Source organism: Pinus tabuliformis, chromosome 6, assembly GCF_031772625.1.
Source record: "Pinus tabuliformis cultivar Carrire ecotype Pingquan chromosome 6, CPIR1, whole genome shotgun sequence".
In the NCBI taxonomy this organism is placed as follows: Eukaryota; Viridiplantae; Streptophyta; class Pinopsida; order Pinales; family Pinaceae; genus Pinus; species Pinus tabuliformis.
This window is the reverse complement of record NC_142292.1, coordinates 283,313,621-283,333,794: the sequence shown is the minus strand read 5'-3', so window position 1 is coordinate 283,333,794 and position 20,174 is coordinate 283,313,621. Positions and strand designations below refer to the sequence as shown.

Here is a 20,174-nt window from a genome sequence, read left to right as displayed (position 1 = left end):
TAGGGCTATTGAAATTGGTCCAGAGACCTTCTTCTAGGAATTGCTATAGTGGAAAGTGGCAATGCCAGTGAGAACAAGACTAGAAAAATGGACAAGACTAGGAAAACTAGTAAATGCAACCATTTAATAGTCCTGACTCCATACAAAAAAAAAGAGAATAATAACCTCGTAGGTTGTTAAAAAAAATGTGCAAACTGCACATTTCACAAGTCAAACACAAAAATAGAAATAAACATGAAACTCAAATCTCTCTAAATTAGTCCCAAAGTTACTAGAATCAATGCAAGCATTTACAATCTATTAATGCAACTGCAAATTTAACTTCACTCAGAACATCCAACCATACTAAACTAAAAAAAATGGTTGATCATATAGATACACTACACTCCATGAAATAAATTCCAAAAATTAAAAATTTGAATTCTTTTATACAATTTGAGAGATTTTGCATCAATGTAATATACAAAAGCTGGAGCAAACACATGGAACTCTAGGTTTTGAAGGTAAACCCTAGCCTCCTTTAAAATCATGTCAAGAATAACCTAATAGCCAATTGTTAATTTTCTAACATGTTTTTCCCAAGGAAAATTTGTAATTTTGTTAATGAAAACAAAATTACATGTTGTAGATGCTTGCAAGCATTCCATCATCTAGTCAAAGACTGATGATCATAAGATCATACAAAATAATCAACTAAATAGATGAAGAGAAAAGATTAAACTTTTCTCCATTCTGTTTTTTCAACCTTTCTCCATTCTCCTTGAGATGGCGTGGATGAGACAATAGTGAGTTGATTTCCTTCCTCTATTCCTTAAATTTCCTTGTCTAAATCAGAATTTTCATATGCATGATGACGTTTGTATCTGCTAGAATCCTTTGCTTCAGGTGTCCTTGTTAGTTGTGCCACAGTGACCTATAAATCAGTTGGTTCTTGTGATGCTTCCCCCTTTCCTTCTTTTTCTTATGTATTCTGATTTTCCATATTAGGAATAGGAGCCTTTTCTGCTTCATCCTCTTCCTCATTTGGCTCATTTGTGATAAATTTCCATCCTTCAGACTGCTTTCCTGGTTTCTTTTTCCTTCGTGATTCTTTCTTGGCATCAGGGAACGTGTTTTATAGATGTCCTGTTTGTCGACAAACTTGGCATCTGAAGGTTGTATTCTCGAAATCTAGGAGTTGTGTCCAAATCTGCTTGTTGTGGGTCAATTGAATGCGATCTGGCAAGCCTTTACTGAGGTCCACTTCCACGCATATTCGTGCGAAAGTATATATTCGTTCCTCCATTATTTGTGTGTCTATCTTTATGTATCGTCCTAAGATATTCCCAATGCCTTCTAGCACTTGGTTATGCTAGAAATGTAGGGGGAGGTTATGGAGCCTAACCCAAACTGGCATTCTTGATACAATCATGGTGTTTGCATCAAAATATGGGAACCATGGGGTAATGAAAAGTCTCGTCAATCCCCAAAACCATGGGCCTTCCTGAAGGATAATTTCTCGATCCTCCAATGATGTAAACTTTACAATGAAGAATCCTTTGGAGAAAAGATGTATTTCACAGTTTGTTGTCCAATTTGTGAATATACAATGAAAGAGATCCATTGGTTTTGGCCAAAAACTGTTAAATCTGCAAATGATGGCTTGTGCTTCATAATTTTTGCAGAGATCGATTGTTTCTTGAATTTCTATGTTCAGTTCTGGGACTGGGAATATTGTGTGTTTGTTCTGGGTGAGTTGTATCTACTAATTTCCCCTGAGGGATGTTTTTGAAGGAGAGACCACCATTTATGTGCTCCTGGTTTGGTTTTGTACCTTTAGGTAAGCTAGATCCAGTAACACCTCCATCTCCCTTTTATTTACTTGATCCCGCTACTTCGCCTCTCAATCTCAGATTTAGGATGATGGTGGTCACAGAAATAATGTTGTATTCGTGTAGATTCTGATTATCCCACATAGATTTGTCACCACAGATCAAGTTTTGCAGGTGTGATGGATAGACAAGATTTTGCATGATATTATGTTTCAATTGAAAAACTTATCTGAAGCCTGCACCAATACTAAAGATGATTTACTAGTAGGTGTTTTTAGAAAAAAATGGAAGATGTTATGATCTTCCTAATCTAGGGTATCATAAGTTTCAAGTTCTTGATTAGTGTTGAATGACGATTCTGATTCTTATAGCGGAGACTGCACTGCAGGCATCGAAGCCTAGACAAATGCCACCAATTTGCCCCTCTTCCATATAGAATAAGTTGCAGCTCTGTTCTCCTGCGATGTGAGGAATCGTCGGAGTAGATCTGCCACCATTGCAAGCTTCACCCTCCCACAAACATTGTTCACCTCCATCTCGCCCCTAATCTCTGATTAAAAAAGGGGATTTTCCCAACATATATACCCATGGTAAGAAGTAGAAAGCATTCATACATCAGAAATGGTAATAAAAATATATTCATGGACTTGAATCTACATTTCATGAAAAGGCTCGTCTCAATACATGTTAAGAGGGGACTATAATACAAAAGGACAAAAGAAAAGGTTCTCGACATATTGGATAATGGGTTTCAAATATCTAATGGAGCACCCTTTAAGATCACAAGGAAACATGCAAATAAGCCAAATAAGCAAACTCTCTTGTGCAATGCAATTCACTGCTAATTGGTCTAGATGAAAATGGATCTGCTGGTGTTCATCTTTTTCATAAATGCTTGTGCCTACACAACATTTCTAGATATTGCTAGCAATGAGTTAGGTGGATGGCGAAGGAGCACAAGGATTTAAATTTGAGATTGCTTTTAGATTAAGATTGCACCACACTTGTTGCAGCTTGCCCATACAATCCAGATGGAGTGCCAGTTGCATGGACTAATAGGTCCTGCGGCTAAAGGGATTGAATGTTGTTTGATAGAAATTGGAGGAATTTGACCATACTGCACAACATTTGAACTCAGAGAAGTTTCTTTTGCATGTTTCACTGCATTTACATTGGACGTCAGTCCATTATTATGAGTTATAACAACAAAGGATAGTTCCATACACAGGCTTAGTCCACCTGGACTACTCATCTCTTCTGCCATATTGCCTCCTGAGTTTTTCAGGCTTCTTGAATCCAGATGTGTAGAAGATGCCCGAGGAGAAGCATTGAAATAGTTTCTGACGCAGGAAAACCCGCGTATACTCACAGTATGCATGTCAAAATGCATATATCTGTTTTTCCTCAGGAATTTAACTCTCTGTTGAGTCAAATCTTTAATAATGAATAAAGGTTTAAGGCCCCTTTATTAAATCTCTATGGAATGATTCATTAAACTAGCCTAGTCTTTCCATTAATTAATTCTTTCTATCAGACGTTGTTTATCTAATCCTCATAAACCTTCATTAACCCTTTATTCAATCCTTAATGCCCGCACATTAAACATTCTTAACCTTATTACCACATATATATAACCTTCCCCACTTCTCCACTTTGATATATTTCAACTTACCCATAAAAACCTTCTATCGGTGCTTCATTTCTATTATGAATCTTTTATTCCTCAGACTATGCACATTTCTCAATGCATGCCTTATCGCAATCGCAATTCTTCGTGGGTCATACAAACACATGACTCTTTATCGCATCCAAGATGCGATAACACAGTCGGACTTCAAATACTATACAACTGTGTCTATTCCTTATCGAGTCCGCTCCATCGCACTTTCGCATATCACATGTTGCGTTGGTTAAGGTTTAAGGTTCCTTTCCCATGGATATTTGCGATGCAATCAAATCTCCAATCGCATCGGACATCGCAATCGCATATCGCAATCGCTTGTGGCCAAGGTTAGTTCACTCATCAACGAAACATTGCGATGCGAGATTTATTAAAGCTCCTCCACCGTTGATCAGGGCATATGATCCAACGGTTCACAATGATGTCGCATGTCACAAATCCTTGTGGGCCAAGATTAATTCCTTACCATTTAAATGTTGCGATGCGGGATTTTAACAATGATCCTTCCATGCGATTTGATCCCATCCGTTGATCTGGTAGATCCAACGGTGCCTGTGCATTAACACTTCATTCTTTCATTCTTCTTTCCAATTGGGTTTTACGCCATTTCTCCAACGTTTCTCTGTGGTTTCAGTTATTTCAATGGTTCTTCATCCTTCCACTGTTCCGTTGCGCGACTCCCTCTTGAGCTTAATTCTACATGTTATTTAATCATTGTCATTCTTGGATATTACTTTGCTCCTACAATTTAATTCAAGTGATCCAATATGATTCTCTGTGTCATCCTTCTCCTCTGTTTTCTATCGAACTCTGCCTACATCTATATATTATACAAAATTTTGATTCATTCATAATTCATCATGCCATACTCGAATCACACATCTATACAGTTTTGAATTAATCCTCTGTATATATATAAACACACAGTTATACAATTTCTCTATCTTTGGCCTGATCTTCTAATGTCAATGGCCTCTGTTTACAATCTGCCCGTAGGCTTACAGTCACACCTCTACTCTTTAACTATCTCAATTATCTAACCTATCCAACCTATCTAACCTCTGACTATGCCTTTTAGGCTTACATTTATACAAAAGGATTCTAAAACCAATTCCTGGTTTAGATCCATAAACTCCTCAACAAAATCCTAAAATCTCTTCCTCATCCCTAAGGATCCTCTCCAATCCTCAAAATCATGAACTAACTCCTAATCTGAGTTTTACAATTAATTCTCAAATCCCTCAATCTCTCAACTATCCTAAATCTCTCATATTCTCCTACATTCGAGAATATTTACAAATATGTCTCACAATATTCAATTAAATCCTATTCTCATTAAAATCACTCAAAAGCCTAAATAATTACATTAATTCAACACTTAGGAAACCAACTTCCTTGAAACACAAGACCCTTATGTCTACTAAAATACAATGATATTGTTGAGTTGATTGCTCCTACATTAGTTTCTTTTCTGCACAGAGGATATACGTAATTAACAGGATTTTGTAACATTTGAAATCCATTATTTGATCTTGATTCAAGACATCTGCTCAAAAGTAGTCAAACAATCAGTGGTTGATCAAAAAAAAAACCTATATATGACACACGCTTGGAAAGGTCTATGTCAATAGATTGCTAAATCACTAAATAGAAGTTTCACCTACAGAAATTTTTTTTGATTTGCAGGAATTTCAAATACATTTGTAAATGTTTACTTATACTGAGAAGGTAGAACTACATGTGAGCTACCTAACTAATGTTGGTCAGTATATTGTGCATGTAAATTGACTCTAAGGGATCTACCAAAATTAATCTTTATGGGGCCACCACCCAACATTAATGTTGGAGAGGCAAGTGAAAATGTCCCAAAATTGGATGATGTTGAGGAACCTTATTGCATTTGTTACGGTTGCTTCTTTTGTTGACGTAGATGAGGATTATTGAAAGATTCTTGTGGGGAATTTGAACCATGCATTTCTTGAGCATCTTGAGGTGAAAACTGGGATTGTTGTACTTCTTTCTATTGTAGATACAGGCTATGGGTAAGAAGAAATTGTTGTCGATTGAAATGAACTTAGTTATGATATGGTTGCGTCTTTAATCCAATTGTCTGTCTAGACGCCATTAGGGAGATTGACTGCCATGGTTGTCGCTGGTATTGTTATTGTGTAGATTTTCTTGAAGAGCTTTGAGAGATATGTGAAGGCCCCAAAACAGACAGTGTGCTCCTACTGCCCACTGGAGATGATTTTTTAATGGAGATAGGAGCTATAGATTTCTATTGTGTGATGGGTCATTTTCTCCCAGTTGCAGTCCTTAATGTTGGTGTGCTCACAAACTTAGGTGACCCAACAAATATATGATGGTTTCATATATATATATATATATATATATAGATATATATATATATATATATATATATATATATATATATATATATATATATATATATATATATATATATATATATATATATATATATGTATGTATGTATGTATCTATGTACAGATCTAGATATATATATATATATATACATAGATACAGATATATATATATATATATCTATATATATATATATATATATATATATATGAAACCATCCTATATCCATTTTAATTGTGGATCTATCAAGTGCCAAGAGGGATCAAATTTCTTGAGGTGCAAACATTTCCTCAAGTTTTGCACTCAAAAAAGAGGTTTGCACCATGGTGGATTTGATCTCTTTCAACAATTCACAGATCCAAAGTTAAGATAAATCTAGGTTGGAATAAAGTAAAACCAAGAATATATTCAACCATAAACAGATATCAAATATCATATTAGATATCTTTAAATTGCTTGAATCATAATGAATCCTTTTCTCCTAGTTGCAGTCCTTAATGTTGGTGTGCTCACAAACTTTGAAACTGGAGGTGACCCAACATATATATATATATTGGTGTGCTCACAAACTTTGAAACTGGAGGTGACCCAACATATACCTACATACATACATACATACATACATACATACATATATAGATATATATATATATATATATATATATATACATATATATATAGATATATATATATATATATATATATATATATATATATATATATATGAAACCAACCTATATCCATCTTAATTTTAGATCTATCAAGTGCCAATAGGGATGAAATTTCTCAAGGTGCAAACATTTCCTCAAGTTTTTCACTCCAAAAAGAGGTTTGCATAATGAGAGATTTGATATTTCATCCCTATTGGCACTTGATAGATCTAAAATTAAGATGGATATAGGTTGGTTTCATATATATATATATATATATATATATATATATGAAACCAACCTATATCCATCTTAATTTTAGATCTATCAAGTGCCAATAGGGATGAAATTTCTCAAGGTGCAAACATTTCCTCAAGTTTTTCACTCCAAAAAGAGGTTTGCATAATGAGAGATTTGATCCCTTTCAACAATTGACAAATCCAAAGTTAAGGTAAATCTAGGTTGGCGTAAAGTAAAACCAAAAATATATTCAACCACAAAGAGATATCAAACACCATATTATATATCTTTAAATTGCTTGAATCATAATGAATCCATATATAGTATTCCCTCAATGAAAAGTTCTATAAAATTAATCGTTGAATAAATTCAATTAATGTCTATGTTATTCGCTTGAATTATTACACTAAAAGAAAAATATAGTATGCCCTTGATGAAAGGTTATATTGGCCACATTTTCATCTTTGGTAGTACTTTCTGAAGTTTGCTTACCCTTTAATGTTTTCTAAATATTATGCTTCATCATCAATGTTTAATTTTGGTATGAACACAAAGATAAAAGTAGTGGACACTAACAAAATAGAAGAGTTCAAAATTCTTGTAATCAACTGGAGAAGTTAGAGCCTAGGGTCCATATATGTTCTACCCCATGTCTAGCATATGCATAAGGAGAAAAAGTTTGTTTAGACAACCATATTCACAACCCAAAAAAATAAGTAGCTTGTGTTGGATGTGGATCTGCTACAGTGAGTGCTCTGTAAAATGGTGACTAGACTTCCAACTTAAATTTGTATGCAGCACAGGTTGCATAATATGCTTCTTCACTGCCAAGTTGAAACTTCACTCACTGAATGATGGTGAACAATGGAGTTAAGGTATCTAAATTCATAATCTATAAGGACTTTGAACCCATGCAAAAATATATGGATAGGACATGTTAAAAATATGCAATTACGGTCAAATTCCACTTTTGACTACTCATTTGATGGATATGATGATGGCATCTAATTCCTCCTTCTAAGAGTACCAAAATCAACCTAAAGATCACCTCATTTGGACAAGCAGAAATTAAGCTATGAATTATTTTATTCATAAATATATTTTGGATCAGGTCGGCCCTATGCACATGTACCAATGGACAGGTCAAGTGGACCCTCATGGAAGCCTATAAATATAAGATACCTCAAGCTCATTTGGACACACATAAAGCTCTCTTCTCCTCTTCTATATTTTCTTGGCTCGCATAGGTCTGATGGAGGAAGCTCGCTCAAGGGTCTGAAACTTCAGGATGAAGCTCGCATTGAACTAGGGTTTTTTGATTCAAAGTTGTTGGCACAGAGTGGTCATGAGAGCAACTTTGGGTCCTCATTTGCTGGCACAGAGTGGTCATGAGAGAAACTTTGGATTATCTTTCACTAGCACGGGGTCTACATGAGAGTGACCGAGAGTCTGGGTCAATTTGGTCCTCGGTCGCTCACACAAAATGGTATGGGAACGACCGAGCTTCCATAGCCACTATCTTGCAGCTCATAGAGAGCAACCATGTCTATCATAGTCACTCACACAACTCCTCCTCCCTGCGACTGAGACTCCTAGATGATATTTCAGTATTCTAAAGATTTCGCTTAGTGATAAAAGTGTTCAGCAGCAGGCTACAGGCAGTGATAGTATATCACAGTTATCTAAATCAGAGTCTTGATGTTTAGATGCATTTCATGGATATTCTAGGTGTTGTGAATATATGGATCATTGTACTCTCTTTTGTTGAATTATTTGATGACAATCTATTAGAAGAAGATTTGCAAGTTTTTTCCCAATAGTGGGTTTTGCCCTGGTATCCAACAAATCCTGGTGTCTCTATGTGTACATGCTTTTCTTCTCTTGTTCCTTTATGTTCCGTTGCATTAATGATGATGTTATTTTTTTTTCTACATAGTTTCATATGCTGATGAATAATGATGTAAATATGTATAATGTTATGATTCTATGGGGTGAATTTTATGTGTTAATGGAGAAATGCAATTATCAAAGCAAAGAACAATATAGCCCTACAAAAATTTAACATGATATCAGAGCTAGGCTGAAGAAAATCCATGGAGATCACCCCCACGGAGACACTTTGGATGGAATCAAGAAGAGGATGGTGGAGACCTAAAGAATCCTAGGGTATGAAAGAAACCCTTGATAGTTAGTGCATAAGGATTTGATGGTTATGGTTTGAGAAAAGCCTTGGTTTATGGCAAATACTTAAGATTTGATGTATGAAACTCTAGCATGGTCTATGTGAAGATGCTCAAGCACTTAGGACAGATTTGATGAAGCCCTAGATGACCGGTTATTGACAAAGTTGATTGAAGGCAACATTCTTAAGTGGACTATGGATAGTGATGAATCTTGAAGGCTGGTTCAAGAGGGAGAGTACCACCTCTCACTAAAGATAAGTACTCCTTGACTTATGATGTTTCTTTGTGTCTTTACTCTTGTTTAGACTTATGAATTTGATTATTATGATTATTATTTTGATCATTGCTTATACTTCCTACATGTATATTTGAGTATATGGATGTATCTAACCTCCTTGATGAAATGTGATAAGTGGATCCCTCTTAAGGATAATTTGAGATGCAGGAAAGAAAAGATAGATCTGGAAATATGTACAAAGGCACATGATGGAAAGAAAAGCTAGATCTGGAAAGAGGTACAAAGGCACATTATGAAAAGAAAAGCTAGATCTGGAAAGAGGTAAAGAGGCACTTAATGAAAATGTGACAAGCACTACAAGCTGCTTATGAGAAGGAGCACAGGTATTTTAACACTACAAGGTATGAAAGGCATATTGTTTCAATGTTATGTTTCAGCTATAACATTGGATGACTAGGTAAGCCTTATGGTAGTTGAAAATGTCTCCTTTGCAAATGGTTCATGCTTGCATATGAGAGAGATTTGGACTTATGTTTCCTATGATGAAATGTTGCACCTGGTATTGAATATCTTGATCATGTTGATCTTCTTGATTCTATGAGGTTACTCATTGTTGATCTTGGATATAGTGGCATGACTTGATGTTTGGCTAACATATGTTGTTCGTAGAGATCTTGATTCTATAAAGAAGGCTAGTACCTTGACTCTAGTAAATGATACTCTTGAAACTTGACATGCATAAGACATGATGGATCTCTTATAGAATACTACCTCATTGATACCGATAATGCTTGTGATAAATATGATGAAAGTATGTTGATACTCTTGTTGTTTTATTGAATGACCTAACTTGGTCCTATGATAACCTTGATGATAGAACTATGAGATTGATACTATAGATCTCTTATTAATCATGGTCATGTCTTTGATAGTAATTATGGTATATGGTAAAACCGAATTCCCTAACATGATGGATTGAATTGATAAAAGTGATATTGTGTTCATGATCTTTGAAGTATGTTACACATGTTCGTTGTTTCTATCATGTGAATCTAACCTTTGATGAATGGTTGATGTCATGATGTAATGATGAAGTAGTTGACATGAGCATGATATGACCATGATGGATATATGTTTGATTCTATGATCTAACAAATATGTTGTTGCATGACTCTAGTAAAGACAGGTTGATGACATGAAAGAAGTCAAATGAAGTAGATTCCCAGTCAGAGGGAGAATCTCTTCTCAATATTCTTACTCTTATTACTATTTGCATTTTGTACTGTTGAAATATGATTTATGTGCATCTGACATTATTGATCTGCAACAAGGTCTCATATCTAAAGCCTGTAGAGAAATTAGGGTTTTTGCTCCAGTCACAAGCATAGAACTAGGAATATTCGTCCCTTGATGCACGCATGTTAAGGCCCAGGTAGAATTCAGGCAGCGAATGATGCACCCATGCTAACTTGATGAAAGAAACCATAGGTTTGACTATTGTTGACCATCATCTAAAGATTTCTGAAATTATCTAAACTCTGAATCAATATGTTCACTTGAAGGATGTCAGTTCCACAGATAAGTAGAAGACATCTGAAAGATTTGAAAGCAAGGAAGTTTGAATGTTTACAGGTGATCATAACATACATATAGATATGTCATTATGTTTGAAGTTTGGACTACAAGAGTTTGACATGTTTTTGGCTGATTGATATATATGAGTTGTATGATGTCTAATGATGACCTAGATCTATGACTTAATGTTTGAGATATGTCTTGGACTATAGATCTTACTATGATAGAAAACTTGGATATTGACATGATGTCTAATGTTTTGACTTGACGACTGATGATTTGTCTTGATGACTATGATATATGAGCATAGTGACTTCCTATGACTTGTATTATGGGAATGACTTGATTTATATTGTGTGGTTGATGAAAACCTATTGGCTTGATAATAGATGATGTCACAACTTGATGAAATCCCTACTTGTCATCTGGTTCAAAGAATTGACTCTGAGATATTGATAACTTTTGATATTAGTATTGATCTGGTTTCTAAACTTTGATAAGCTTATTGAGCTGATTTAGTTGATTTGATTACGCAATAAGGATTTATGAAGGATTGATGGTTTGGTAAAGTGTTATGGTTGTAGTGAGAATTGCATGAAGCAATCTCTCTCAATCCTGACATGTCCACATTGACAGTTATCTGATGAAGCCGAATGATGTGTTAATTCAAGCCTTTACCTTAGAAGTGTTCCAAGGTATGACTTTGATTTTGATTTTGGTTTTTATATACTGACAATCTACTTTTTTCAAGTAAAAAGCCTCTGATGATATAAGTAAGAGGGAGATGGATTTTGAAGCTCGTAATAGTGTATCATGGCATGATGAATCAATTTCTGAAGATGGGAAAAGATAATCTATATTATGAAACTATTGAGAAGTGGACATGCAAATCCTTGGACACTCTGATTTGAAGTTAAAGATGTTGACATGGCATCCGACAGTTGATTGAAGCATTGATGTTTTGTTTTGAACATCCATCTGTGTAATGTGCATAGAACTTGAATAAGTTCATGATTGAGCCGCTTCATACACATTGCCGCCAAGTATCCTTCAAGATGTTTACATGATATGATCTATTCTTGGTCTGAGATATTCTTCCTATGATATATGACTGTATGGATATGCTGATGTTGATTATTGATGAGCACATATGAGTGTTTCCTTAGTATGATATCTGCCATGATGAAAGGTCTGTGACACAACCGAGGTTGAGTATGATGTTTCCAGCATGACTAGCTATGAGCAGGATGAAGAAGCTCCTCAGAGAGTTGTCTAAGCATAATCTAGATATGACATGGATACAGAATGGGATCTGATTGGTAGAGAATCCCATATACATATATAGTTGGGACTGTGATACTCTCATATATTGAGACAGTGTAGCTATGCAAGACAATATTAGGCTTGTGGTTGGCACCTCCTTGAGAGGGAGGATGATTATGCTATCCTTTTGTGATTTATATTATTTATATTTAATCTCTAACATGATATTTGATTTGATGTTATGTATCAATAGGAGACAGTTGTTGTTGACAGATGATGATTACCTGATACAAGTATGATGATATGAGCATGATGAGAGCGACGTTGATCGAGGAAACTGAGCCAACTCTTCCTACCCTGTTTGAGCTCCTAGGGTGAGGAATCAAGATGGAGGGCTCCTGGGGTTGAGGGAACTCTGGAAAATAGGGTGTTACCCCTATCTATTTCCCATAGGGTTGGACTAGTAGCTCACCCTATATTGGACTTTGCAAAGTATATCCCAGTTGGCATCATACCCACAAGCTGGGCTTGTTGGGAGTATTGCTCCTCGTCTAGCCAACAAGTTGAGTGTACTTGGGGGTGTACAACCCAAGGCAATTATGATGTAGGTGTTCTACCACTTGACTATTCAGGGTCATTGCTGGGAAGATCAGTAGGAAATAGGATGGGTTGAGTAGTAGCTCCCCTATTTCACCTATTTCTTAATATGGGTTGAGTTGTAGCTCCCCCATGACATTTCCAAGTTGTAGCCTGATGGTTTTTTCGGGTAGTAGCCCGATGACATTTCTAGGTAGTAGCTTGATGAATTTCCGGGTTGTAGCCCGATGAATAGAGGGTGGTAGCTTTAGCTCCCCTCCGGTGGAAAATTATTCTTCTTTTAGATTCGATAATATTTTCACCTATTGCTTAATATGGGTTGAGTTGTAGCTCCCCCATGACATTTCCAAGTTGTAGCCTGACGGTTTTTTCAGGTAGTAGCCCGATGACATTTCTAGGTAGTAGCTTGATGAATTTCCGGGTTGTATCCCGATGAATAGAGGGTGGTAGCTTAAGCTCCCCTCTGGTGGAAAATTATTCTTCTTTTAGATTCGAGAATATTCAACATATGAGAAGGAACAATCGATAGATAATCAAGAATAAGAAAGATATGTACATTGATGATCTGAGATAATGAGATACTTGAGATGGGACGTATGTCATGTTGATCGATGGTCTAATATTGGCAAGTGGAATTCTCCCTAGTTGAGAGGGAGTGTTTAAAATATGAAACTGCGGTCAAATTCCACTTTTGACTACTCATTTGATGGATATGATGATGGCATCATATTCCTCTTTTTGAAAGGACCAAAATTGACCTAAATATTTCCGCATTTGGACAAGAAGAAATTGAGTTTTGAATTATTTTATTCATACATATATTTTGGATCAGGTCGGCCTTATGTACATGTACCAATCGACAGTTCAAGTGGATCCTCATGGAAGCCTATAAATATAAGAAACCTCAAGCTCATTTGGACACATATAAATCCCTCTTCTCCTCTTTGATATTGTCTTGGCTCGCATAAGTCTGATGAAGGAAGCTCGCTCAAGGGTCTGAAACTTCAGGATGAAGCTCGCACTGAACTAGGGTTTTCTTATTCAAAGTCGCTAGCATAGAGTGCTCATGAGAGTGACTTTGGGTCCTCAATCACTGGAACAAAGTGGTCATGAGAGAAACTTTGGATCCTTGGTCACTGGCACAAGGTTTACATGAGAGTGATCGGGAGTCTGGGTCAGTTTGGTCCCCTATTGCTCACATAGAATGGTATGGGAGCGACCGAGCTTCCATAGTCGCTATCTTGTAGTTCATAGAGAGTCACCATGTCTATCATAGTTGCTCACACAACTCATCCTCCCTATGACTGAGACTCCTAGATGATATTTTAGTATTCTGAAGATTTTGCTCAGTGATAGAAGTGCTTAATAGTAGGCTACAGGAAATGATAGTACATCACAGTTATCTGAATCAAAGTTCTAATGTTTTAGATGCATTTCATGGATATTCTAGTTGTTGTGAAGATATGGATTATTGTACTCTCTTTTGCTGAATTTTTTTGATGACAATCTATTAGAAGAGGATTTGCAAGGGTTCCCCATATTGGGTTTTGCCCTGGTCTCCGACCAATCCTGGTGTCTCTATGTGTACATGATTTTCTTCTCTTATTCCTTTATGTTCCGCTGCATTGATGATGATGTTATTGTTCTTTCTACATAGTTGCATATGTTGATGAATAATGATGTAAATCTATATAATGGTATCAGATGCTATGGGGTGAACTTAATGTGTTAATGGAGAAATGAAATTATCAAAGCAAAGAACAATATAGCACTATGAAAATTTAACACATGCAAGCTACATGCTTTGCCTGTGAAATACAAGTGAAAACTAATAACCATTTAATACTAGTTCAAGAATTTGACATTAGAGTCCTTAAGGACTTTCAATGCATGCAAAAAGGCCTAGACATGGTAAGCATAATGCAAGATATACCTATGAAAGACAAGTGCAATCTAATAACCAACAGAATTTAAGACAACTCTATATATGGAATTCTTATAAACTATTGGTAGTAATATTTCATACCCCTTAAGGACTCGGAAATCATGCAAAAATTCTTAGACAACACACACAAACTACAAGCTATATCTATGAAAGATAATTGCAATATGATAACTAGTAGAAAATATGTGACACAACTCTAAAGTTACACATTAGGGGAATTTTGAGGTCTAAAATAGGCCTCCTAGGAAAAATGTACAAAAAAATAAACTTTGTAAGAGCCAATAGGATTCAAGATGATGATGTCAACCATGGGGGATGATTCACCATTTTTGGAGTAAAAAAGTACTAGGATTAAAAAATAATAAAATAATAAAACTACTTTTTCAACTCAAATTTTCAACTTATCTCCCTAATATTTTACTCAAATTTCGAGCGGGAGTACTCATTGGATGCAAAATTTAATTCCTCATCCAATGAGTATCCATGTTGCATACTTTAAATGTACCATATTACACGAAAAATGATAAATACATGAAAAAACGTGATTTCAATCACATTTTTCATGTATTTCTCATTTTTTCGTGTAACAGGGTCCATCAAAAGTATGCAAAATAGGTACTCCTTGGATGAGGAATCAAATTCTGCATCCAATGAGTGTTTCCACTCGAAATTTGAGTAAACTCATAGGGAGATAAGTTGAAAATACGAGTTGAAAAAATAGCTTTTTTCTTTTTTCCCTCTAAAATTTGATGATGTGATCTAATCTTATTTTATTATTTCCACTATTTTTTTATAATTTCCATAGGAGGCCCATTTTAGACCTCAAAATTCCCCTAGTGATACTTCGCACTAAATATAACTCTCTCAACTCCAGCACATAAATTATTGGCAACATACTTTTCCCTATAAATAGCTTAAACTCATACTCGCAGTCATATAAAGCAATTGTAGTAACATTTCACTCTCTTTACAAATAAGAGTTGGATACATCGAATGAACCATTTACATAAGTTCATAAACATATATATTGTAGACCCAACACAACATCCAATTTGAGTTTTCCAAACAGAAAATCACATAGGTATTTTATATGAAGATGCATACCAAATCGATTACAAACATAACTTCATAAGTTCCAAACATAATAGTCAACAACCTTAAAAGTGAATACCAACGTATATTCCAAAATAAACTGAAGTACTAAACCAAACATAATTCTTAAGAAATTGAACCCCAACTAAAAATTTAAGGTCTCCCGTACAACCTCTAAAACCCTCCCCGAAGGCGAAGGACCAAATGCAAGGTAGATTCATTCTGAATATTGTAATCTGCAAGTGTCCTTCCATATTCAAGTTGCTTCCTGGCAAATATCAACCTCTGCTGATCTGGAGGAATTCCCTCTTTATCCTGAATCTTGGCTTTGAGATTGTCAATTGTGTCAGAACTCTCAACTTCAAGAGTGATACTCTTGCCAATCAATGTCTTTACAAAAATCTGCACACCACCACGCAAGTGAAGAACAAGGTGGAGTCTTTACAATTTCCAATGTGCAGGCTTGTGTTGCAAATGAAGAGTTTGAAGTTCCCGAATCACAAATTAAACAGGAAAAGTTGCTTCTTGAAATGCAAAAGGATAATGTTCAATCAATTAGCCTTTTTGATGATGAGGGTGTTTGAATATGAAATCAATTTATACTAAGCCTTTTGACATTGTGTTAATATTAGCTTTATAATGTTCTATTGAGGACATCCAAATTCCCATTTCCAATGACCTTTGCCCATGTCTTTAATCTGTCACCAGCAAGATGTTCATGCCCATTGGGTTTGAAATCTGCAACATTATTAGGATACAACAAATTGCCCTTTCCTTGGTTTTAACAACTTACAACTTTTCCTAACTTAAAATAGCCTTTGGTAAAGTTGCAGTTTGACCAGTAGAACCATGTGATGGGATCTGAAAATAAAACACATTACGAGATAGTGAAAAACAAATATTTGGATGCAATTTAGGACAAGATCCAAACAAAACAACAATACACACCTTATTCACAGGCCTCACACTCTCACTTTGAGTGCTTATAGAGTGAATATTAGGTTGACCTGTAGGAACTGAGTGTGATGATTGTAGTCCCTCTGATGGCTGAGTTGATCCTTTTGAATCCAAAGCAACATTCTGTTTCCTTGTTGGTGGTATAGCCTTCGAATATGGCACCTGAGAGACAATGACTACTATGGAATGGCTTGTTCTTGGCCCACCTGCTGCACTTCCATTGAAGGTATTTCCATTTTCCCGATCTGCAACTGCAAGTCTTGAGTCCCACGAAAAAGCTGGTGTAACTTCCGATCCATGTGCTACAGGAGGATGAAAATAGGCTGGAGAAGTGAGGGGTTGTTGATAGATAGGACTGGGATAATATGGTTGATGAGCAAGAAGACCATCAGCCCCCACCATAGCACCAAGAAAGTATGCATTATAAGGATTATAAGCAGGCTGAGGGTAACCATAACCTGGCATATAGTATAACAAGGGTCCATTTTCAGCTTGGATTCCCTGCAAGCATACATAATGCCAATGAGACAAAGTGCATTCTGATAATAATGAAATATCAAACCAGCACAAAAAAGGATGGCAGTTTCATAATGTATAAGATTTACATATTAAAAAGAAACTAAGGTGCAGAGCCAATAAGATTTATTGTATAAGGAATCTCCAAGCCATCCATTCCAAGATAAGCACCATGCTCATCCCATTCATTCCCTACGACTTCATAACCTGCTAAGAAAAAATGATTAGACAATATATCATACAATATCAAATTTACCAAAATAAAGGGCAAAGGATATAAGTGCATTCCACACCACCACTACTATTTAATCTAAAAAAAACTGACCTGGGTAATAGAAGCCATAGTAATTATTTGGTGGATAATATAACCCATTTTCCACAATAGTTTCTTGCTCCAACTCACTGCCCTTTGTATTGGTAGAATCTCCCAGTGATGTTACAAAAGAAGTGGCATTAGATGGGCTCCCCTCTGGCCCAGGTGCCTAGATACAAAAAACAGAGAATACTTTATCAAACACAAACATATGACAATAAAATTACATTGAGAAGATTATTAGTAATGTAGACGGTTAGAAATTTTAAATATAAACCAATGGTGGAAGTTATAACGCCATGATATACATACGAAGAAGGCCACAGACATATTATCATAACACTTAATTGTATTATTTTGTATAAAATCCTCAGCAAGAAACTGAAAAGAACCACATCTAGAGTGAACAATCAAATTGATCATTAATCTAAGAAAGTAACCCGTGATTTAGTAGAAGAATGTTCCCTAAAGAATATACCCCAGTAACATCTATAAAAAATTCCTATTCAATAAAGTCCTCTACACCTCATGAGTTGAATTGGTTTTTCAAGACCTTGAAAAAGAGAGCAGAGCATACAAAACTTTGATGGACTCCTTAGGTTTCATCCTAATAACTTCTAACCAAAATGAGTTATGAGTACGAAGATGTTACGAGCCCTAGGCCAACAGACCCTTGAAGAAGTGACATTTGAGCCTTGGGTCAACAAACCCCCCAAAAAAATACCTGTTAAATCTTTTAACCTTTCATATGGACAAAATACAAGCAAAACCTATTTACTACGTGTTCATTTTTTCGTCTATGAACTTGGACTCAAAGGCTACCAAAACTACCAAAGGCAAACATAAACTTCACAGTTTTTCAGGACCCACATAAATCCAAGAAGAGGAAAACCTAGACATTTTATGGACAAACATAGGACATGCCATCATACCTATTTCACAACATTGGCATTCATTTCCACTACCGGAACTTGTGCAAACTTTTGAATTTTCATGTTTTGCATCATTTCGCCTACCTCTGTATGGTACAAAAAGTCAAGGATCCACCTTTACAAGAAGTGGAAACATAACCATAACTCCAAAATATTTCAAAGCCTTTCAAACCCTGGACATGAAAAAACCCTAAAATAAAACTAACAAATATTAATATCAAATTGAAATCCTGAGTACTTGATCCATATGAAGAGAGGAAACACACATTAAATTCAAGGACTAAAATGAAGACCACTATAAGTAAAGAAACACGCACCTTTTAATATTGGTCTTTTAAATCCAACCAAATACAGAGTGTTACAAAAGCAAAAATAAAAATAAAAATTGCTGGTAAAAATTATTGCATAGAGTCCTCTACACAAACCGACCACAGGTCATGCGTTTGATTACCGTAAAACTAAATCCAAGCCAAATTTCTTGTTTAAGAGAGGATATGCTTCTTAGCCTGCATCTCTGATACCATGGGATTAGATGCCATGGATTTTCACCATAAATCACCATAGTAGAAACACTAACTACCATCCTCTAGCTTCAATGAAACGAGAAACCCCAGAATATCAATTCCTTCCAAACAACCCTTCAAGGTAGGGGAGCCCAGGCCCAAGTCCAAAACCGTGATGTTTCAAAGTAGAGTGCCAACTAGAAAAAAGTGAAATTAACGTGGACTAGGGCTAGACCTCAAAGCCTTAGGATTGCTGCCAGATCGAAAATGTAAACCATTCAAATCAAACCCAAACCATGTGTCGATGTTGAAGTGGGACATGTGTTGAATATGGTGTCGAACATGACGAATCTCAATAGTGTAGCCATGAGAAACCTCACCATCTAAACGCCTATCAACGTAATTAAAGAGGATTGTTCAATATCCTACATTCTCTATTTTCTCTCAACATTTGTCGCATCTCTTGTTGGCAAGGAAAGTCTCACTGGCAAGGCAAGTCTATAGGATAAACACACCTAATAAAATTTGAGTTCCAACCATTGAATAATATAAAACAACTGAACAATAAGGTTTCCCCATACATATATACTTCCTTATAGTGTTTATTACCAATTTCAAACATGGACAAGGAGGTTGAGATATTCTCTCAACAAACTTCCAAACTAATTCTAAACTCAACATGGAAGCATTATCTCCAAGTCCCTCCCTTAATGTTTATATGTAACAAATATTGAAAGCGCACATTACAACAACAAAATTGATCTTTGTCTTGCTGGTCTTCATGAGCACTCACATCTATTAATTTGGAAGCTCAGTGACAAATTCTAACCACTGCATTAAATTTCTCTTTCTGAGAGGGCCAAAATTGGCCTTTGAAGCACTTGATTGGGACATGGGAAAGTGTAGTTTTGAAGTAAATCCAACATTAACACATTTTTTCAAGTCGGCCTAGAAGCAAAATAAGCCCTCCTCCAACTCATATAAATTCAAGTCAAGTCCTCCTCATTTGACACACATCAACTCAACACATTCTTCTTTCTCGTCTGATTGGTTCGTATAGCTCAAGGATTGCAGGAATCTCTCACACGTGCAAAGGACAAGTGTCTTTTTTTGTTTGGGACGAATTTCAGATCTATTGCAGGGTGTTGACTAGTGTTAACCAAGGGTTTTTTGATTGATTTTGACTGTGTTTTTCTTGGAATTCTTCCTATTTTACTAGGCCACATTGGAGGGCACAAAAATCAAGAAAGTTCGGGCACTTTGACCCAGACTTATTGCAGAATTTGACTACAGGCT

General features: G+C 35.8%; 1 pseudogene; it reads right to left on the bottom strand.

Annotated features, from left to right (window-relative positions):
- Window positions 1-16,291: 16,291 nt before the first annotated feature.
- On the bottom strand, window positions 16,292-18,450 carry LOC149258455 (uncharacterized; annotated as a pseudogene).
- Window positions 18,451-20,174: the final 1,724 nt, after the last annotated feature.